The sequence below is a fragment of the Salmo trutta genome, chromosome 9 (assembly GCF_901001165.1).
Source record: "Salmo trutta chromosome 9, fSalTru1.1, whole genome shotgun sequence".
NCBI lineage: Eukaryota > Metazoa > Chordata > Actinopteri > Salmoniformes > Salmonidae > Salmo > Salmo trutta.
In genome coordinates, this window is record NC_042965.1 from 18,237,241 (window position 1) to 18,257,540 (window position 20,300).

The 20,300-nt window shown below is 42.1% G+C and overlaps 1 protein-coding gene and 1 long non-coding RNA gene across 2 annotated transcripts in view; one reads left to right on the plus strand and one right to left on the minus strand.

Moving 5' to 3' along the window:
• The window catches only part of LOC115199587 (calcineurin-binding protein cabin-1), a 134,008-nt gene that overhangs the window by 65,948 nt on the left and 47,760 nt on the right, over window positions 1-20,300 (plus strand).
• LOC115200084 (uncharacterized) lies at window positions 3,237-4,705 on the minus strand. The gene is made up of 3 exons (XR_003879475.1): window positions 4,397-4,705; window positions 4,194-4,304; window positions 3,237-4,079 (listed from the first exon to the last, which is right to left on the minus strand). It is a non-coding gene; the product is annotated as an uncharacterized LOC115200084 (long non-coding RNA).

Genomic DNA, 20,300 nt, shown 5'->3' on the forward strand with positions numbered 1-20,300 from the left:
TACTCTGCCATTGTTGGCTCTGTACAAAAAGAGCTTCCAGTAACCAACATGTTCAATTCCATTATATCCCAACTTTTAAAAGGAATAAACATACGCAACCTAAAATCCCCAGTCAGGCCACCATCACTGTTGTCGTCGTTGCGGATTTTCTCAATGCTGATATAGAACTCCAACGCACCACACGGAAGACCATTCTTTCTTTGTATTTTCACCCTATGAAATATTCTTCCTGAGGAGTCAGAGGCACCTTCCCACGGGTCTCGTAGCCCGTGAACAAGCTACACCCCTTTGTGATAACTCTCAGTTCAGGACACACCACCTTGTGAAACACCTGCCAGTCTTCAAGCCTGTAGCCCACACCTAAAGTCTGGTTTGTATATTCTTCTCCTTCTCCTTCGGCTACGGTATAGAGTTTTCAACTCTACAGGCCGGGTAATCAAACAGATAACCCCATAGCTGTCCATTAGACATCAACACTTGATCTTTCAACACCGTTGCGTGCGGTATTTGGGTTCATACATATTTAGAAACCGCTTTTTTGGCGCATCGTATATTGATGCTTTATACTCGGGCCTTTCTCTATGTTTCAACCGAGGTTCTGCTTCCGTTGTTACGGTCATCACGTGTGTGTCACTGATCACAAAATCCATGTGTCACGCCCTGACCTTAGAGATCCTTTAAATTCTCTATTTGGTAGGTCAGGGTGTGACTAGGGTGGGAAATCTATGTTTATATTTCTTTGTTGGCCGAGTATGGTTCCCAATCAGAGGCAGCTGTCTATCGTTGTCTCTGATTGGGGATCATACTTAGGCAGCACTTTTCCCACCTTCAGTTGTGGGATCTTGTCTTTTGTGTTGCATGTGTTTGCACTCCTAGCTTTACGTTCGTTTTATTGTTTTTTGGTGGTGCATTTAAATTAAAGAAAAATGTACGCCTACCACGCTGCACCACGCGGTCGTAACACCATGTTTAATTTCTTTATTGCTTTATCGTGATCGCTTGTTTGGTGTTCTGGGGGTTATTTATAATGTGTCTGCCCCCCAATAACGCCCGGACATTCCTGTTTCATAGACAACAGCCCTAAGGTCACTACAACAGGTGGGGGGTCATACTCTTTGAAATGTTCAAACACATCCCCCAGTTCAACGAGGTCCCTACACATCAATCATCATGACAGCTTCAAAGGAACAGATGCACTATCTGGTTAAATAAACACCCTCCCCCTACCATGAGAATGGAAGGCAGGATGTCCTGCAGGATGCCCATATATGGGCATACACACCTGACCCATCAAGTAGGGTCATAAATCACACTGTATTCTCTCTGAGGGTAAACCGTTGCTTTAATCAGAGCAAAATAGTTTTGTGGTAAGTCAAAGTCACGGTAAATAATTTCAGGATGACCCATAGGATAGCAAGAGGAACTCATTACATGAGGATAAAGGGATGTAAAATCTACATATCCTATTGTCTCGTCGGGTTGCGCTACATAACGTAATGTCAAAGCATTGGTACGACCTCCATAAAGGGCCAGTCGGGGTTCCAAGGGTTCTGGTGTGTCAAAGCTGGAAAGGAAAACTCAAACATGAGGATCAGACTTTTTGAGTCTGGTCCACTCATGCTCCCACATCACATTCACATTCAACCCGTAAGTAGCCTGTAAAGATTCCAATTTGTCTTGGAACTCCTGTTACATATCCCAAAAGTATTTTGGGTTGGACACACATGGCCTGGGGCACAAAGAAAGATTTACAAACCGTGGAAGAAACAACCGTTGTACTCAAACACTGTCTCAACACCGTCAATCTGTGTGCATCCATCTACGTGATACGGCCCAACAGCCTTCTCCCCACTATTCAAAGCATGTTGAATAAAAATGTTTTTATCCTGGGCCAAGTACTCCAACCATTGAATGGACCCACTAGAGTATAACTTGAATTGGCGTCAGTAGTTGTCAAGGCGATGGAAGAGCGATAGATGCTGGAGGTAAAAGTGTGTACGATAGGTTTTCATGCATGCCGATGCAATACATTGTACAACTCCAGGGGTCAATGCCGGCATCTTGATTACCTCTTCTCTGAATCTGAGGCATCCGTCACGAAGTATAACCACATCATTGTCACAGTATGACTCCAGCTCTTTATGGAAATCAAGGTGTTATGACATACTGTCTCATAAGAATCCAATATAATGTAGATTCTCCTCAGATGTGAAGAGATGAGGAAAACAACCTTTCACAGAGTTTTCAAAACCAAGGCCTCAGGCATTTGAGCCAATCTCATGGGTAAGAAACTTAAACTGTCAATGTATCTCTGGTTGAAGGCGGGGTCTACAAAACACAAGATTGTACTACCTTGCGCTATGACGCTGGGTGCAACGCCTTGTTTTATCAAGGGGTTCAAAGGGTGTTAGGTTTAAGGGTTGCATCGGACAAGTTTCATCCAGACATACTGAACAGTTATAACGACAGAGTGCCCCCCCTTTCGGGTGTAGCCTGTATGACAGGCTGGACACACATAAGGCGCTCCTAAAAACGCTGTGATGTTGGTAATAGCATAATAATGGTCGTTTTGCACATAAAAGTACAGAATGTGAGGATGAGGTTGTGGGTTGTTCTGGAATTTCAAGAGAGCTGATTAGCTCTACTATGGTACAAAACCACAATCTTGATGTTCAGAAAATGTTCAAATTTGACTATGTCAGAGAAAGCCACAGCCTCCTGTATACCTAGACCGATGGCATTTTGGGAGCTCCCTAGCCTTTTGTAAAGCCTCTAGATCAGTACATCCCGGGTTGAGTAAATGTGCTAGGCCTATTGCAAAGCATAAGTGATTACCAGGATTGTGAACATTTATGAGGATATGCCCTTTTATTGTTTATGATTTCTGATTGCATGAGACTATCAAGTTCCTCCTTCTCTGACCCCCTCCGCCTAGGGGTTGACGTACGATTTGTACAATGAGCTCTAGGGTCCTATCAGCTATGATGGATAAATTAGATTGACAAGTCGTTCCAGCAGTGCTATAAATTGTTCAAGATCTGCTTCGGCATTGGGTAAAACAAGAGATACAGTGTTTTGCATACTATCTCCACAAATTTCAAGTTGTAAGACATCACGAGGTTCGGCAAAATCTGTAGCCCTTTCTAAAAGTTCGCTCAGAGTATCCAAGATCATCACATAAAAAACTGTATAATCAAGGTTCTGATTCATCCATGTGGAATTAAAAAACTGTCTAATCTCTGTATTGTTGAATTTATTTCGGTACACAACACGAACACTTCTATCAATACCATTGCCACTCTGATTTATTACACAATTTCCAATTCCTCAAAAACATTGTGTGGTTGCTCAGACTCCTCGGACATAGGAGTTAAGGAGGTGTGTGTGTTGTGGTGGGAGGGTGTTGAAGATGTTGTGCTCTCAGTCATTTGGTTAATTAAGGATATGAGTTCTGCTGGTATCTGTGATAACAAGTTTCATCTGTCTGAATTATTGATGGAGATGTTGGCCCTGTCTCATTCATTGGTTAATTAAGGATATGAGTTCTGCTGGTATCTGTGATAACAGGTTTTCATCTGTCTGAATTATTGATGGAGATGTTGGCCCTGTCTCATTCATTTGGTTAATTAAGGATATGAGTTCTGCTGGTATTCTAGAAGGATCCATGTACATACAGGTTTTTAGCGCTTGTTTGGGGCGTTTTTTAATCAGATTGTTGTTTAACAAGCGGGGCATTGTTCTATGCCAGAAGGATAGATCTTGACTGTATTGACGCTTTAGTAAAGCAACCATACATTTGTGTAGCTGAACCTCTCTGGCTTTTATAGCCCTGTAAAAGGCTGTGAGAAACCTATCTTGATCTATTTCAGGATCTGTTGTTTCTACCTCAGAATTGGGCTGTATCAAGCTGTTTGGCCGCCTCATACATCAACACATCGTCTACCTCCGAATTGTCATTTAAAGCGTTGAAATTATCAGGTTTCAATGTTTACTAGGTATGTCCGGGCGCCAAATTCCTCCTCGACCTCGTCCTCTCAACATATTGGGCCTTCTGTGTCGGTATAACGCTTGGGATGAGTCTGAAGAAAAATAGATACAAAATAGGGTATTAAAAATATATATTATATAAACATTTCAAATACATTTCAGATATATTAATAAATTACAATATATATATATATATAGTTAATTACCTCCGTTTTTTTGGCGCTTGCTGTTCTGAGGAATCCTGGATAACACGGGTCCTATCCAAATATCCTCTGGATTTGTAGATTCTGCAGGGTTTGTATAGCTATCGTTGGAGTCTGAAAAAAAACATTATTTGACATTGTTTTATCATATTCTATCAAAAATGTATAACTAATAATAAAAATGTTATAATGGGGTCATACTGTACCCATAGAGAGCATGTTCTTGAATCCAATCGTTTTCAGACCAATCGCCCTTCTCGGGCCGTGGTGATTCTGCGCGGTGTGCACTTGTGCCAAAGTATTGCGATGCGCCATAAATGCTAGATTATGTAGCGATTGGCTGGAGGTTCCAGGGGGTGTGTAGCTGTGTGTTAAAGCGGCGCTTCTTGGGTTGTTGGAGTTATGGTAAAGCCGTTCGTACAGAACGCTAGAATATCATCTGTTTCAGCGGCCCCCAAAGTCGTTCAGAGGTAGAGTCCATAATGCTTCAGGTATTCTTGTTGGGGTTCTGTCCGCTGTAAACACAAGATTAACTTTTTAAAATAGTGTACACACTTTTTGTTTTAATGTATAAATATTATTACGCATTTTATTTTTGGACTTACGTCGAAAATAGCTTGATGGTGACGGGCTGTGTAAAGAAGAACCGGCCGCTGTTTGCACCTCTGTTTCCTCATCTAATGTTGGATGATCCAAATCAATTATTCCCGGTAGCTGCTGTGTAAATGTTGGGTATCCTGTAGACGGTTTATAAATAATATTAAAATATATTTATACGAAATTATACATCTTAACTTTAAAAAATACATACAATTGACATAAAAACATACCTGAAAATTCGATGTCCACCCTTTTAGAATATCTGTAAAAACCATATATAACAACGGTTTAATATTAGAGAGAGAGAGAGTTCCAAACGTGCAGTAATTTCGTAATATCAAACATTTCCCACCAACTCCCTAACGCACACAAAATCTAATATATTAATTCCAAATCCTCACCTTCAAAATTCTCCATGTGTATATGGCTTGCAGAAAGGCTGGAAAATACTTTTCAGATGAGCAGCTGTGGTCCTAACGGAGGCCAATGTATGGAATGAATTTACAGACCTGGGGGATTGTTGTTTGTTGACTGTTTTTTTGTGGAGACAACCTTTGTGCAAATGACCCCCTAGTGTTGGTATTGTTTAGAAAAAAACATTGTTTTTAAAAACCTTAGGGGTGTCTAGACCTATTTTATGCTGGTTGGTGGGATTGACTTTTGATCCCCCCACATCCTCGGGGAAATAACGTCTGTTTTGATAGGCTTATGTGCAAATGACCCCTAATTTTGAATTGTTTCAAGCACAATTGTCGAGACACACACACACACACACACACACGTAACCCCCATTCTCGGGGTAAAACGCCTGTTTTGAGAGCCTTATGTGCAAATGACCCCTTAATGTTGAATTGTTTAGTAGTTAAAAATAGTTCACATCCTTGCAGGCTTGGGAAAATACATACGAACTAAACCGATTTGTAGCATTGGAACTATGAATTGGGCACATGCTGAAATTGTCACTTTGGAATCTGGACTATACGTCACAGATCATCTCGCACGCACACTTCCTCTTCCAGCGCGTACCCGGGCAGGGTTGTCCCACTCAGGGTGTGTTTTGATCTGTCATAGCTCCAGCCGTATCTTAAGCCATTCTCTCATACGCAGCACAGGATTTTGTTTGATAAAAGGGGGCTGTGGCCACTGTCTGTGAAAATCTTCACAGTTGAATCCTCCGGTTGGAAAATGTAACCCATATGTCCATCACTCACATCCAGCACTCCATTAAAACAATCAGCGGCATCACACAGAATGTCTTCGATGTTTTTGTCATTGTGTTCTTGACACGAGTCACCAAGTACACCTACAATTGGCATAAGAGACATGTTTACTTTGTTATTTAGTGTTCTGGGGTTTATCGAGGTCGCTTGTAGGGTTCAGCTCTTATTTACAATGCGGCTGCCCCCAAGAACCCCGGACATTCCTGTTTCATAGACAACAGCCCTAAGGTCACTACAACGGGGGGCATACTCTTTGAAATGTTCAAATACATTCCCCAGTTCAACGAGGTCCCTACACATTGATCATCATGAACAGCTTCAAAGGAACAGATGCACTATCTGGTTAAATAAACACTCACTCTAAAGCGTGAGAACTTCCTGACAGGATGTACATATATGGGCACTCCCTAGAGAGCGTGAGAACTTCCTGACAGGATGTCCTGCAGGATGTCCATATATGGGCATACACACATGACCCATAAAATAGGGTCTAAATCACACGTTGACGTGTGTCGTCTACTGTATTCTCTCTTCTGCGCTGTCTCGTATTGCTTCCCATATGAGAGCTTTGGTAGAAAATGTGGATCAACAAACAATATGAGAGCAGATATATGGACGTTGTTTTTTTTTATACAGAGTTGGTCCCGTTAAGATACCTTGATATTTAAACTATTCCTCTCCATGTTCCCCCGTTATTCATGAGCTGACCTGCTATCTGTATATCATCAACTCAATTTAGCCAAATAGGAGCTATTCTGTCATTTGTTGGAGGTTATCTAGCAAGCTTACTAATTTTGGTCATTTGACTTTTGTTTTATTGGCCGTTGCAAAGTTTGTATGATTTGACAATGCTATGGCCTACTCGGGGTGTTTCGAGATGGCCTCTTGCTGAAATGTGCTGAATTAATTGAGGAACATGATACGCTCTGAGTGACATGGCCTGTTTTTCAATTCACAACAATGTCATTGGCTATCAATACTAATATCAGTTTCATTTGCTGTGAAGTCTTTACATAGTGGAGCAGCCAAGGTGGCAATGTGGCGCAGCGACAATCTTATTTTGGGGAGAACCGTGGCGTAGTGACCATATCTTGGTTTTAAACGCTTTAAATGGGCACTTCTGATTTTTGCAGTATTTCCCGGGCCTCTAGGGATAAATGTGAATTATTCCCGCTATTGAAACTTGGTAGATTTTCAGGAAAATATTAATCCTGAGTTGTGACCTTATTTTACAATTTGGAAAGTGAAAACTTATTTTGAATATTGAGAACTCAAAAGTGAATAACAGCAATCTCAAATAAACAATTTCAAACAGTAAATGATTAGAAGGAAATGTTTAGAGTTCAAGTTCCGCATTCATTTGGCATGTCATCCAATAGACTTCCTCCTCGACTTATAGCAATAACATACTGCACCAAGAGACCCTTAATGGCTAAAACAATGGAGGGAGAACTGAGACATTCTAACATCGCATCAGTTGTTTAAATCTTGAAAATAAAAAGCGTACTTTTGGGAATGACATACTCAGTGTCCACCATCTCATTACATTTCTTGTAGTTCTATAAGATATTTCCCCATGCTGCAACTCGTTTTATTCCCAGTGATCCATGCAGCAAGTTTTTTTTAGCATGCTGTGGTATGGTTGCTTATAGCCTAATTGTGGAATCCTAGGTACCACTGTCATGAATGTAAGCCCATGTGGAGGGAGTGCTTGCTGTATTGTGTGCGTGGTAGGATGATTAGGTCTGTGGAGGATCTGTAGAAGTGGAGATGACTGTGGATGTGGTGTGCGTCATCTCTTCCACACACCAGTAATTTACAGTGCCTTCAGAAAGTATTCACACCCCTTGACCTTTTCCACATTTTGTGTTACAGCCTGAATGAATTAAATTGAAAGTTTTGTCAAAGTGGAATTAGGTTTTTTGACATTTTTACAAATGAATTAGAATGAAAAGCTAAAATGTCTTGAGTCAATAAGTATTCAACATCTTTGTTATGGCAAGCCTTAATAAGTTCAGCAGTGACATTTGCTAAACAAGTCACATAATAAGTTGCATGCACTCTGTGTGCAATGATAGTGTTTAACATTATTTTTGAACCAGTGACCACCATTTCCCTCATGCAGCGCAACACATCTCCTTGCATAGAGTTGACAAGGTTGTTGATTGTGGCCTGTGGAATGTTGTCCCACTCCTCTTCAATGGCTGTGCGAAGTTGCTGGATTTTGGCGGGACCTGAGCATCCCAAACATGCCTCAATGGGTGACGTGTCTGGTGAGTATGCAGACCGTGGAAGAACTGGGACATTTTCATCTTCCAGGAATTGTGTACAGGTCATTGTGACATGTGGCTGTGCGTTATCATTCTGAAACATGAGGTGATGGCACGAAAGTGGGCCTCAGGATCTCGTCACGGTATCTCTGTGCATCATGCTGTTCATCAGCTTCTTGATACAAGGAAAAATGCTCACTTCCAGGGATGAAACTAGTTTGTGCACAACATTTTAGAGAAATATGCTTTTTGGTGCGTGTGGAACATTTCTGGGATCTTTATTTCAGCTCAGGAAACATTGGACCAACACTTTACATGTCGTGTTCAGTGTACTTGAAAAGCTATTGCAAGGCCTGAAACTGGTTGTCTAGCATGATCAACAACCAATATGGACAGAAACTTTAAGAATTTTGAAAATAATAATGGGCAATGTGGCACAATCCAGTTGTGGAAAGCTATTAGAGACTTACCCAGAAAGACTCACAGCTGTAATCACTGCCGAGCATTGACTCAGGGGTGTGAATACTTATAGAAATTAGATATGTCTATATTTCATTTTCAATACATTGGCTAAAATATCTAAAAACATGTTTCACTTCGTCATTGTGTGTAGAGGGTGAGGGGAAAAAACATCTATTTAATCCTATTTGAATTCAGGCTGTAACACAACAGATGTGGAATGAGTCAAGAAGTATGAATACTTTCTGAAGACACTGAACCTCCTTTCAAATTGACTTGAATGCAAGCCCCATGGAAGCAGCTATTAGTGCTTCTCTAAAGTGTGCATCACGAAATGGATATGTGGTAGTTACATTTTCGTCATGTTCGATTTTGTTGTCACGTCGTAGCCTTATTATGGGAGAGGAAGACATTTTGGTCCGAATCCTATTTTTAAATCTGCATGTCCAATTTGAACTTTCATGCAAGATCCTATTGACACACAGCAATGGTTTACCTGTGAAGTCTAAAGAGTTACGTGTTATGTTAAATTAGAGTTTGGTCTTATTTTGGTATCTTGCGTTGAGCTGGTGTAGTAGGAGGGACCCAGGCTGTGGTATCCTCTCCATAAAGCTGTTGAGAACAGTGTGTGAAGCCATGCTTAGGCTGATGGAGGGAGCATGCAGCACAGCCCTGGCTCCATCTGGACTCAGCAAGCTACCCTGCCTGTCAAAAACCGAGTGTTACAGTCACTGACAGTCAGACTCTTTATTAAAGGGCACAATAAACCTCACCCTGAAATACTAATTGTAGCCAAAATAAGATTCTGAAAAGCCACGCTGCACAGTTGTCAGCTCAGGGTGCCACACTCTTGTCGTTGGGAACTGTGTGTGTGTGTGTGTGTGTGTGTGTGTGTGGGTGGGTGGGTGGGCGGGGGGGGGGGGGGGGGTGCTCATTGCCAGACACTCCTCAATCATGAAAATAAGCAGGCGAGCCACCCTACAGCTGTTGTCTGACATGGCCTGCCCAGTAGTATCACTGAACCTCGAGCCTGACCGACAGATCAATCATTGTCGGTAATATGGGTTGTGCCTTTTGTGTGGCAGACAGAGGGGACAGTCATTGCTGTTCTGTTGTCCCTCAGTGACAGAATGACCAAATGACTGGATGGGAAATGATAGCATAGGCCTACAGTACAGTGTGGCTAGGATCAGACATGAGATGGTAGGCTACAGATAGGACTTGGTCTTCAGTGGTTGGCCAGGCCACCTGAAATGAGTTTTCTGTAGGTCACTCTGTCCTATAGTGTAATGTAGGTCAGACTGGGCCTAGTTTTCCTCTGGGTTTGGCTGGTGTGTTATCAACTGGGCCACCATTAAAGTGTAGCCTAACCCATATTCTGCTGTTTTGACACGTTCCAGCTCAGCTGGGAGTGACTGTTGCATAATTTATTGCGCTGATCAAGGCCAAGGTTTCTGTTTGACTGGTAAGTCTTCTAATAACTGATCACATGTCAGCACAATAATCCTGTTGCAAACCAATTCCAAATGTTGTTCATCGAATAATGTTTTAATGCAGTAACTGAACAGGTTTAATTGTAACGGACTGGTAATGGTTAATGTCTCATTTTAGGGATATCAACATAGAAGAGAATCATTTGTTTCTAGTTAAGAGTTTCAATCAATCGTGACATTTTGTTCTACTTGTGTTGGATTTTTGTGTGATTTCCACTCTGTAATTTCCATGTCTTCTTTGTACATTGAAACATGATATTAGGCTACAAATAAATCACCATGACAATGAATCCCCAGTGGAAACACAGCTGTAGATGGACAATAATATGATGGATTAGATACAGTGAGGGAAAAAGGTATTTGATCCCCTGCTGATTTTGTACGTTTGCCCACTGACAAAGAAATTATCAGTCTATACTTTTAAAGGTAGGTTTATTTGAACAGTGAGAGACAGAATAACAACAAAAAAATCCAGAAAAACGCATGTCAAAAATGTTATAAATTGATTTGCATTTTAATGAGGGAAATAAGTATTTGACCCCCTCTCAATCAGAAAGATTTCTGGCTCCCAGGTGTCTTTTATACAGGTAACGAGCTGAGATTAGGAGCACACTCTTAAAGGGAGTGCTCCTAATCTCAGTTTGTTACCTGTATAAAAGACACCTGTCCACAGAAGCAATCAATCAATCAATCAATTACAAACTCTCCACCATGGCCAAGACCAAAGAGCTCTCCAAGGATGTCAGGGACAAGATTGTAGACCTACACAAGGCTGGAATGGGCTACAAGACCATCACCAAGCAGCTTGGTGAGAAGGTGACAACAGTTGGTGCGATTATTCGCAATGGGAAAAACACCAAAGAACTGTCAATCCTCCCTCGACCTGGGCTCCATGCAAGATCTCAATCGTGGAGTGGCAATGATCATGAGAACGGTGAGGAATCAGCCCAGAACTACACGGGAGGATCTTGCCAATGATTTCAGGCGCTGGGACCATAGTCACCAAGAAAACCATTGGTAACACACTACGCCGTGACGGACTGAAATCCTGCAGCGCCCGCAGGTCCCCCTGCTCAAGAAGCACATATACATACCCGTCCTGAAGTTTGCCAATGAACATCTGAATGATTCAGAGGACAACTGGGTGAAAGTGTTGTGGTCAGATGAGACCAAAATGGAGCTCTTTGGCATCAACTCAACTCGCCGTGTTTGGAGGAAGAGGAATGCTGCCTATGACCCCAAGAACACCATCCCCATCGTCAAACATGGAGGTGGAAACATTATGCTTTGGGGGTGTTTTCTGCTAAGGGGACAGGACAACTTCACCCGCATCAAAGGGACGATGGACGGGGCCATGTCCCGTCAAATCTTGGGTGAGAACTCCTTCCCTCAGCCAAGGCATTGAAAATGGGTCGTGATGGGTATTCCAGCATGACAATGAACCAAAAACACACGGCCAAGGCAATAAAGGAGTGGCTCAAGAAGAAGTACATTAAGGTCCTGGAGTGGCCTAGCCAGTCTCCAGACCTTAATCCCATAGAAAATCTGTGGGCGGGAGCTGAAGGTTCGAGTTGCCAAACGTCAGCCTCGAATCCTAAATGACTTGGAGAAGATCTGCAAAGAGGAGTGGGACAAACCTGAGATGTGTTCCACCTCCTGAGATGTGTGCAAACCTGGTGGCCAACTACAAGAAACGTCTGACCTCTGTGATTGCCAACAAGGGTTTTGCCACCAAGTACTAAGTCATGTTTTGCAGAGGGGTCAAATACTTATTTCCCTCAGTTAAAATGCAAATCAATTTATAAAAACATTTTTGACATGCCGTTTTCTGGATTTTTGTTGTTGTTATTCTGTCTCTCACTGTTCAAAATAAACCTACCATTAAAATTATAGACTGATCATTTCTTTGTCAGTGGGCAAATGTACAAAATCAGCAGGGGATCAAATACTTTTTTTCCTCACTGTATGGCGTAGATATACAGGTAACTGCCAAAATAATGTAAATGAGGAATACAAAGTGTATTGATAACAGGTGCTTCCACACAGGTAATTAAGCACTTAACATACCATCATGCTTAGGTTCAAGTATAAAAAATGCTGGGCAGGATATTATTTTGGCTACCATGTCTATGCCCTCATAAGATGATAATGGCCCCATCCACTTGGCACGAGTGGTCAATGAATGTCCGTCTCAGGTACCAGATTGCAACCCAATTGAAAACTCATATAGGACATTCTGAGTGGTGGCCTGAGACCAGCGTTTTCCAACCACCATCAACAAAACACATATGAATTGGAATTTCTCGTAGAAGAATGGTGTCTCATCTCTCCAATAGAGTTCCAGCAACTTGTAGAATATTGCCAAGGAGCATTGAAGCCGTTCTGGCTTGTGTGGCCCAACACCTATTAAGACACTGTTGATGTTTCCTTTATTTTGTCAGGTACCTGTAGACATAACCTACAGTGCATTCTGAAAAGTATTCAGACCCCTTGACTTTTTCCACATTTTGTTACAGCCTTATTAGAAAATTGGTCAAATCGCCCCCCAGACTTGGTCCCGAAGCCACTTCTGCGTTATCTTGGCTGTGTGCTTAGGGTCGTTGTCCTGTTGGAAGGTGACCCCTTTCACCCATGTGCCTTTTTGACTGAGGAGGCTTCCGTCTGGTCACTCTACCATAAAGGCCTGATTGGTGGAGTTGCTGCAGAGACGGCCAGCTCTAGGAAGAGTCTTGGTGTTCCCAACTTCTTCCATTTTACAATGATGTAGGCTAACGTGTTCTTGGGAGCTTCAATGCTGCACACACATTTTTTGGTACCCTTCCCCAGATCTGTACCTCAACACAATCCCGACTCAGATTCTTCCCTTTAAAATGCATGCCAAACAAAAACCAATGATCGCAAAGTTAAACCATACAACTCTATGCACAATAACTACTTTTAAAACAATTTCCTTGTGCGTAGTTGTATGGTTTGTTTAACTTTGCCATCATTGGTTTTTGTTTGCATGCATTTTAAAGGGAAGAATCTGAGTTTCAGCATCACTCTGTTATTGTGGAATTGCCCAGTAATAAAGGCGTCAGTCCTCTGGTCTGCTCCCTCAGGCTGTGCTCTGCTGTACTGTGCAGGCTTACTGCTCTGATTGCTCTGTGATCCTGCAGAGTCACAGTGTGCTTGCTAAGGCATGGTGTTGCCCCCCACACGTATGTGCTTACATATTCATCCGCCCACACATGCACTCTACTGAAAGCTCCAGACAAATGGATGTCATCTTACTGAATCCTAATTCAGAGGAATTACATTGTTTTATAGTCTTTACATTTTAAATATATCTTGTGGCTTTTATCCTCACTTTAAACCGTTGTCTTCATTGCACCGAGATGCTAAGTGTGTTGTGGCTATAAAAAAATGTGTTCTTGAACCCAGTACTTGTATAAACTATAGTGTTACTTTTTCAGATTGCTTTTGTACAGTAGTAGAACCTTGGGGTATGTTTGGTTAGCCTAGGAGAACTAGCTGTATGAGCAGGCAGGCAGGGGAGGAGGAGTGTGAAGGCCGAGGATATGTTGTAATATATGGACTATTTTGATGTGGTTCTTTCTCTGAGGTCCTATCTTGCGTTGTAGCAGTTACTCCTCTGCAGTGCCGTCTGTCTACCCTCCCTGCTGGAGAACTCATGTCAGCAGATTTTGGTGTTTTTTAACACTAACAACAGGAAGCAGGAAAAACAAGGTGTTTGCGTTAGTGATGAAAAGTTCTACTCTCTTTTTACTGACTCTGATCTTTTTGACTCTTTCAGTCAAAACAACAAATCTTTCGACAAATTTTGTTCAGTTGATTCCGTAATACCCAGAGCACACAGGACCCCTTACCAGCGAATGATGAACTGAAAACTCAAGAGTCTTGATTCTACAAGCCTCTTGTTCACATGTTGTTCACCATAAGGGGCTTAATGGAGCTGTCATTTGTGACTGAGACTTGTAAAAGTATGCTTCAAACAATGTACATTTTATTGATTTCTGGGCATACAACTAAGATTATTTCTTGATACATCTTGAAATGGGGTCTAGTTGTGGCTGCAGCCAGACTAGATTGTTAACAACTTTTCACGGAATGCATTGCTTAACTGCGGTGAGCCTTCCCTGTGGCTCAGTTGGTAGAGCATGGTGTGTGCAACGCCAGGGTTGTGTGTTCGATTCCCACGGGGGCCAGTACAATTTTTTTTTTTAAATGCATGAAATGAAAATGAAATGTATGTATTCACTACTTTAAGTCGCTCTGAATAAGAGCGTCTGCTAAAATGTAAAATGTGAGGGTGATGAGCACAATATGGTTTAAACTGCAGCACCCAAAACAATTAGTTCTCAAGTTAGTTTGTTGAGCATGTTTTGGTTCTACAAAGATGTATCCATGATATCATAACATTAAATAATCAATTAAATGCGTTCATTCTTGCACCATGCAATCCATAATCAGTTCTTAAACATGTCATGTTTCTTCTCTACGAACGGCACATCACTAGTTTGCACAGCATGTTTGTGGGCCAGCAGGAGATAAAGAGAGGAAGGGGAGGAGGCTTGTTGTCAGTGTGCTACTGTGTTACACTGGCCTTGTGGGCACTAGTACCCTCCTGCTGCAGGCATGCTTTTTTTTTGTCCTGCAGATGTGTGCATTCATTTGAATTGGCCTACACACTCATTCCTCTCTTTACTTACTCCTTCTCTATCCTCCCGCCTACAGCTCCATCTTACTCTTCCTCGCTCTCTTTCCTGTTGCTCTCTTACTGTTGCGTGATCGTGCCCCTCCTTGTTGCTGGCTCTCACTAGCTCTCTTCCTCCCTCTCCCTGTTGCTCTTGCTCTCTTTCCTCAGTGCTCTCTCTCTCTCTCCCTTCTGTTTGTGTACTGTGTGGGTGTGTGCTTATGGGTGGGAGTAAGTCAACCTGTCTCTGATTGGATGGGTACAGTCTAAAGGGGTGGGCACTAGGATGTGTATAGAGTGCGAGTGGAGGGAAAGAACCCTAGCAGGCTGGGGTCAGGGGAGAGAGAGTGCGTGGGTGTTTTTGTTTTGAGATGGCATGGTTTGAAAAAGAGAGAGGAGCGAGTCAGCCCGTCTGTCACTGGCATGCTGAGTCTCTGGGCCCTGACGCCAGCACCGTTTCTCCTCTTCTATTCCAGACGGCTGCCCTCCTCCTCTCCTCCTTCTCCAGCTCTGCCGTGTGCAGCTCTTCTTCTCTCCTGCTCTCTCCTGCAGCTTTCGCAGCCCCAGCGCCTGCCTGCAATCCACCCCCTGCTATCTGCGTGTGAGTTGCTCTGTGGGGGGGCTGCCAGGGGCTCTGGTGCTGCTACAGCCAGCAGGAAACCATCCAAAAGAATACACACAGACACGAGTGGAGTAGCTTTCGTTGGTGATGGTGAGTGTGTCTGTCTCGTTTCGTGCCTTTTCTCTCGCTCTCTTTTTCTTTCTCACTCTCTCTGTTTACTGGGGAAAGCGCACATGGTTGTATAATCTTGTTTATGTGAGTGGAATTCTTCCACCGTTTGTAGAGTTACTGTAGTAGTTCTACAAGGCATGTGGGGGTGAGTCATTTGAGTTGGCCTATGGAGAAGGAGGAAGAGTTGTGTTGAGCCCCCTGCTTGCAACACAGATTGCTTACTCTACGCATGTCTTTTCTCAAGAATAGCATGGTGATGTACAGAGAGAAAGTGATAAAAAAAAATATTGATGGAGTGATATGGAAAACTCATTCTAAGAAAGTGCGTAGTAAAAGTAATTTCCTGTTGCTATTTCAGTGTTTCCCCCTAACTGTTGGTTTTGCTGTTCTGCAGGGTGTAAAGGTTTGATAGGAGCTAACGATGTGAGATGTTTGTTTGAGCCTGAGGTGATGTGTTCTGACATCATAAAGTAGGCATGTGGAGGGGATTATGGGTTGTGGCTTGGCTAAGGGCTAGGGGGAGTGAGGGGAGGTACTCAACAAGCAGAAAATAAAAGCCAAACAAGGCAACAAACATGTCGTCCCCCACGAATAATGCAGCACCCCCCCTTAGGCCAATCAGTGTAATTTGTAAATGGTGGCTCTCTATGACAAGACTCATTAATTCACCCAAATTTCCCTCAAAATTAGGCCAGTGGGTCTGAGATATTGTGTAGGTTTGCTAGACTCCTATCCCTGAGCATGTGCCAAATTTCTTCACTCTGAGTCAAACAGATCAAGAGAGATAACTTGTGCCTGTTATAGTGCCACCGGTTGGTCAATATGTTCTTGCACGTTGTCTTGACAGGGTTTGCAACATGTACCAAATTGTGTTACTATAAGAATATCATTTACTGGTTTGATATGCATTTATGTGCCAGAACACTCCAACGTGAATGTTTATTGGTCAATAACGGCCATGTTGTTTTAGGTACTAGTCTGGAAAATATTGCATTGAGACCTTTGTCCATTGATGACCACGTAGCAAGTTTCGTGCAGGTCGGTCATTCGTTGCCAGAGTAGTAGCATTTTTAAATGTTTTTCTCAAAATGGCCGAAAATCCACCTTATGGGTCCTTGAGGCAAATGTGTTCCTTATGAAGAGAGGGACCTATGTACGTAATGTCATGTTTTAGGTCAAACGGTGTTAGGGGCGTGACCTTTCAAAGTTAGCATTTTCAATTGCTTGTTATTGCGCCACAAGCTGGCCAATCAGTGTAATTTTGTAAATGCCGGGTCTCTATGGAAAGATGCATCATTCACCCAAATTTAATCAAAATCTGAGATATTGCGTGTGACGAACGTGCTAGTGTATGGAGATGGATCACCAGTACCCTCCCTGATTTTATCGTGGGGGGGCGGACAATGATTGCAAAAATGACTGAACAATTGTGGAAGTTGGCTGTAATATCTATTGAGAGGATTATGAATTAGACTATTAGTTTTCATATTGTAGGCCTTTACTGACTTAATTGATTGGGAGTGTAACCCATGATAATGTAACCCACATGAGGGATAACTAGCCTCCCCAGGAAACATGATCAATCCCGGACAACTCTGAAAAGCATGGTCCCACTATGGAGATGAATATGGTCTCTTGCATCACAGTGGTGGTGTTATTTGATAGGCTACCTGCTACACTATAACATACTGTAGTATTGTGGATTGAGAGTCCCAGGCAGGGAGGGGTAGAGCGGTTCTATCTGAGAGGAGGGGTGGTGTGGGCCAGGCTGATCTATGCATGCTAGGACTCCTAGCATCAAGGGAGAATAGACCTTTAACGGTCTGTCATTTTTTTCTTGTTTATCCATCTTCTTAAATCTGGAATTTAAATCTGGAATTGACGCACTAACAAAGCAGTCACCCTGCCTGTGTTTTGGTCAAAAGCTGAGATGGAAGGACTGACCATCCACGATAGCAAAATTATAGTTTTAACCATGTTTGAGGTTATACAGTGTTTGTTTACATTACTTTGTTTGCAAACATTGGAGTATAACAAGCTTATATTTTGGGTTATGATGGGGTACTACAGTTGAACTAAGCTCATGAGGCATTTATAAGTTATATTCTTCAAGAATGTGTATGTATGTATGTATGTATGTATGTATGTATGTATGTATGTATGTATGTATGTATGTTTGTATCAACTAAGGATTCTAGCTCCAGGGTTGGCTGCCAGGGACAAAACATAAGCAGAAGGCAAATTCTTTCATGTCTGCCTGAATTATTGATGCAGTCATTATTATGTTGCGATGTTTAATGCCTGATCAAATGGTACATTGTGGATTCCCTGTGATAGAGCTTGTGTTGTGCGTGGGCCAGGGGTGTAAACGCATCTCCATCTCTCACACAGACCGTGAGAACAATAACATTTACCCCTGAACAGCTTGTAAACAATTGCCGCAGAGAGCAACAAATACGTAGCAAATCTTGACTTCCATTAGAAGAAGAAAAATATAATGTTGATAATCAGTGGTGCGGCATATGTGATGTCATTTTTGAAACTGGTTGTAATTCAATTGAGTGAAATATTTGTTTTCACTTCTACCAAGGAGGATTCATCAACCTCAACAGGCGCATAAACAAGTATTACTGGTTACCATTTTAGGAAAATTGTTAACCATTTGTGACCGATCACCTCGATTGTCTTATGTTGCAAAATTCTTCCTTGCGCACCTGATTACACATAGAAGTAGGACTATAGGCTATCAAAGTATTTCTGATTGGCTTAACCGCACCACTACTAAAGTGATGTTTTCTTCACCTCCAATGGCAAACAAACAAAGTCTGTTTTTACATCCATTGAGAATGACAGTAGTTCCTCAATGTATTTGAAAATTCTTTCTGGCTCTCTCCCTTTCGATGACCACTTACCTCGAAAAGGGGCAAATGTCATGGTCTGACCCAGTGGAAACGTAATAAAATAGGCCTACCTGATTTTATTTCTTATTAGTGCTTGGCTTGGACTGAAATAGGTTCCGGGTACTCATTTTGTGTGCTGGTACTATTTAGGTGCAGGAGTCCATAATACTTTTGAGCTAATATTCTAAAATAGGAACAGGAGCTCAAACAGTAGAACATTTGAGGTGCCGGTACTCCAGTTCCAGTGAGCTCCTGCCCAATCTCAAGCACTGCTTCTTATCCCTTGCGCAAATACCCTACAGTTGTATCTGTCACAAGCTCACTGGTATGGGAAACTCTTGAGAGCCCAGAATATTTTATACAATAAAGTTCGCTAGCGTGAGCTTTGGCCGGACCCAAGTTAATAGTTGATACAATGTTTCAAGTCCATTGCAGACAGGCCATGCGTAGCCAATGTGATTATAGGATATTTATTTTTATCAGGATATTTTCTACTTGCTGGCTGCAATGGTTTTTATTTGTTGGCTTTATGTAGGCTATTTTTACGTAGTTGGAAATGGCCATAGAAGTTACTTTTTAGGTTTTTCATTTTCGATTCGGATAGAATTTTGATTAACCATATGACAATGATATGAAGACGTTATTATAAATGAGTTGAAACTGTTCCAAGAAAATGTGCTTATGAAAACCATAACTGGCACGCAGATCGGTAGATAATGGTAAGATAATTGCCATTCCACATGAGAAAGGTTAGACTCCTCGTGTAGCCTATTACCAGCAACTTCAGGAGAGTAATGGCAGAATCTGCCAAAGCCAGCAGGAGCGGGAGGAGAATGGTTAGGTCAGGTTTTTCTCTTATGGTTATCTTGATCTCTGGCTCCCTCTTGAGTAATTTGTCTTATTTCATCAAACAGTAACATTTAAAGCATCAGACAAGCTCAATGTATATAGTTGATTTTATTAAAACTAGGGATGCACAATATATATCGGTAAGGATATCAGAATCGGCCAATATTAGCTAAAAATGCTGGCATCGGCCCGATGTCTAGTTTAACGTCGATGTGCAAAACCGATGTCAAAGCTGACGTGCATACCTATATAACGTAGCTAGATGACGTAATAACGCCACACAAAATACAGCGCTACATGTGCAACACAGCATTCCTAACCTAGCCCACAATGTCTGCGGTGTGGATCTATTTTTAAGTTTCAAAGGAAGATGAGAAAAAAGGCCACGTGCAATGTTGTGCTGCTATTATTTCCCGAGGAGGGAGAAAGTGAAATCTTTCAATACCACAAACCTAATTACTCATTTGAAAGTGAATCACCCCCAGACGTTCAGCGACTACTTAGAACAAAAGCCAGAAAAAAAACAGAAAAACAAGTTCAAGTCGAGCAGTCATTTGAAAGAGAGAGAGAATTTCAGCGAGACAACTCAAAAGCGAAATCCTTGACAATCAACCGTTCTCTGTCATTGATGATGTTGGCTTTCGCCGACTGGTCGAGCACCTCGAGCTCCGGTACACACTACCAAGTAGGCACTGTTTTTCAGATGTTGCCCTACCGGAGTTTACACAGTATTGTTGAAATGCACATCCATGAGCTACTTGCTATGGGCGTCACTGCTATTAGCTTCACGACTGACATTTGGACCAGCGATGTCAGCCCCATGAGCATGCTAAGTCTGACAGCACAGTGGGTCGATGAGGATTTCATACTGAGGAAAGCCATATTGCATG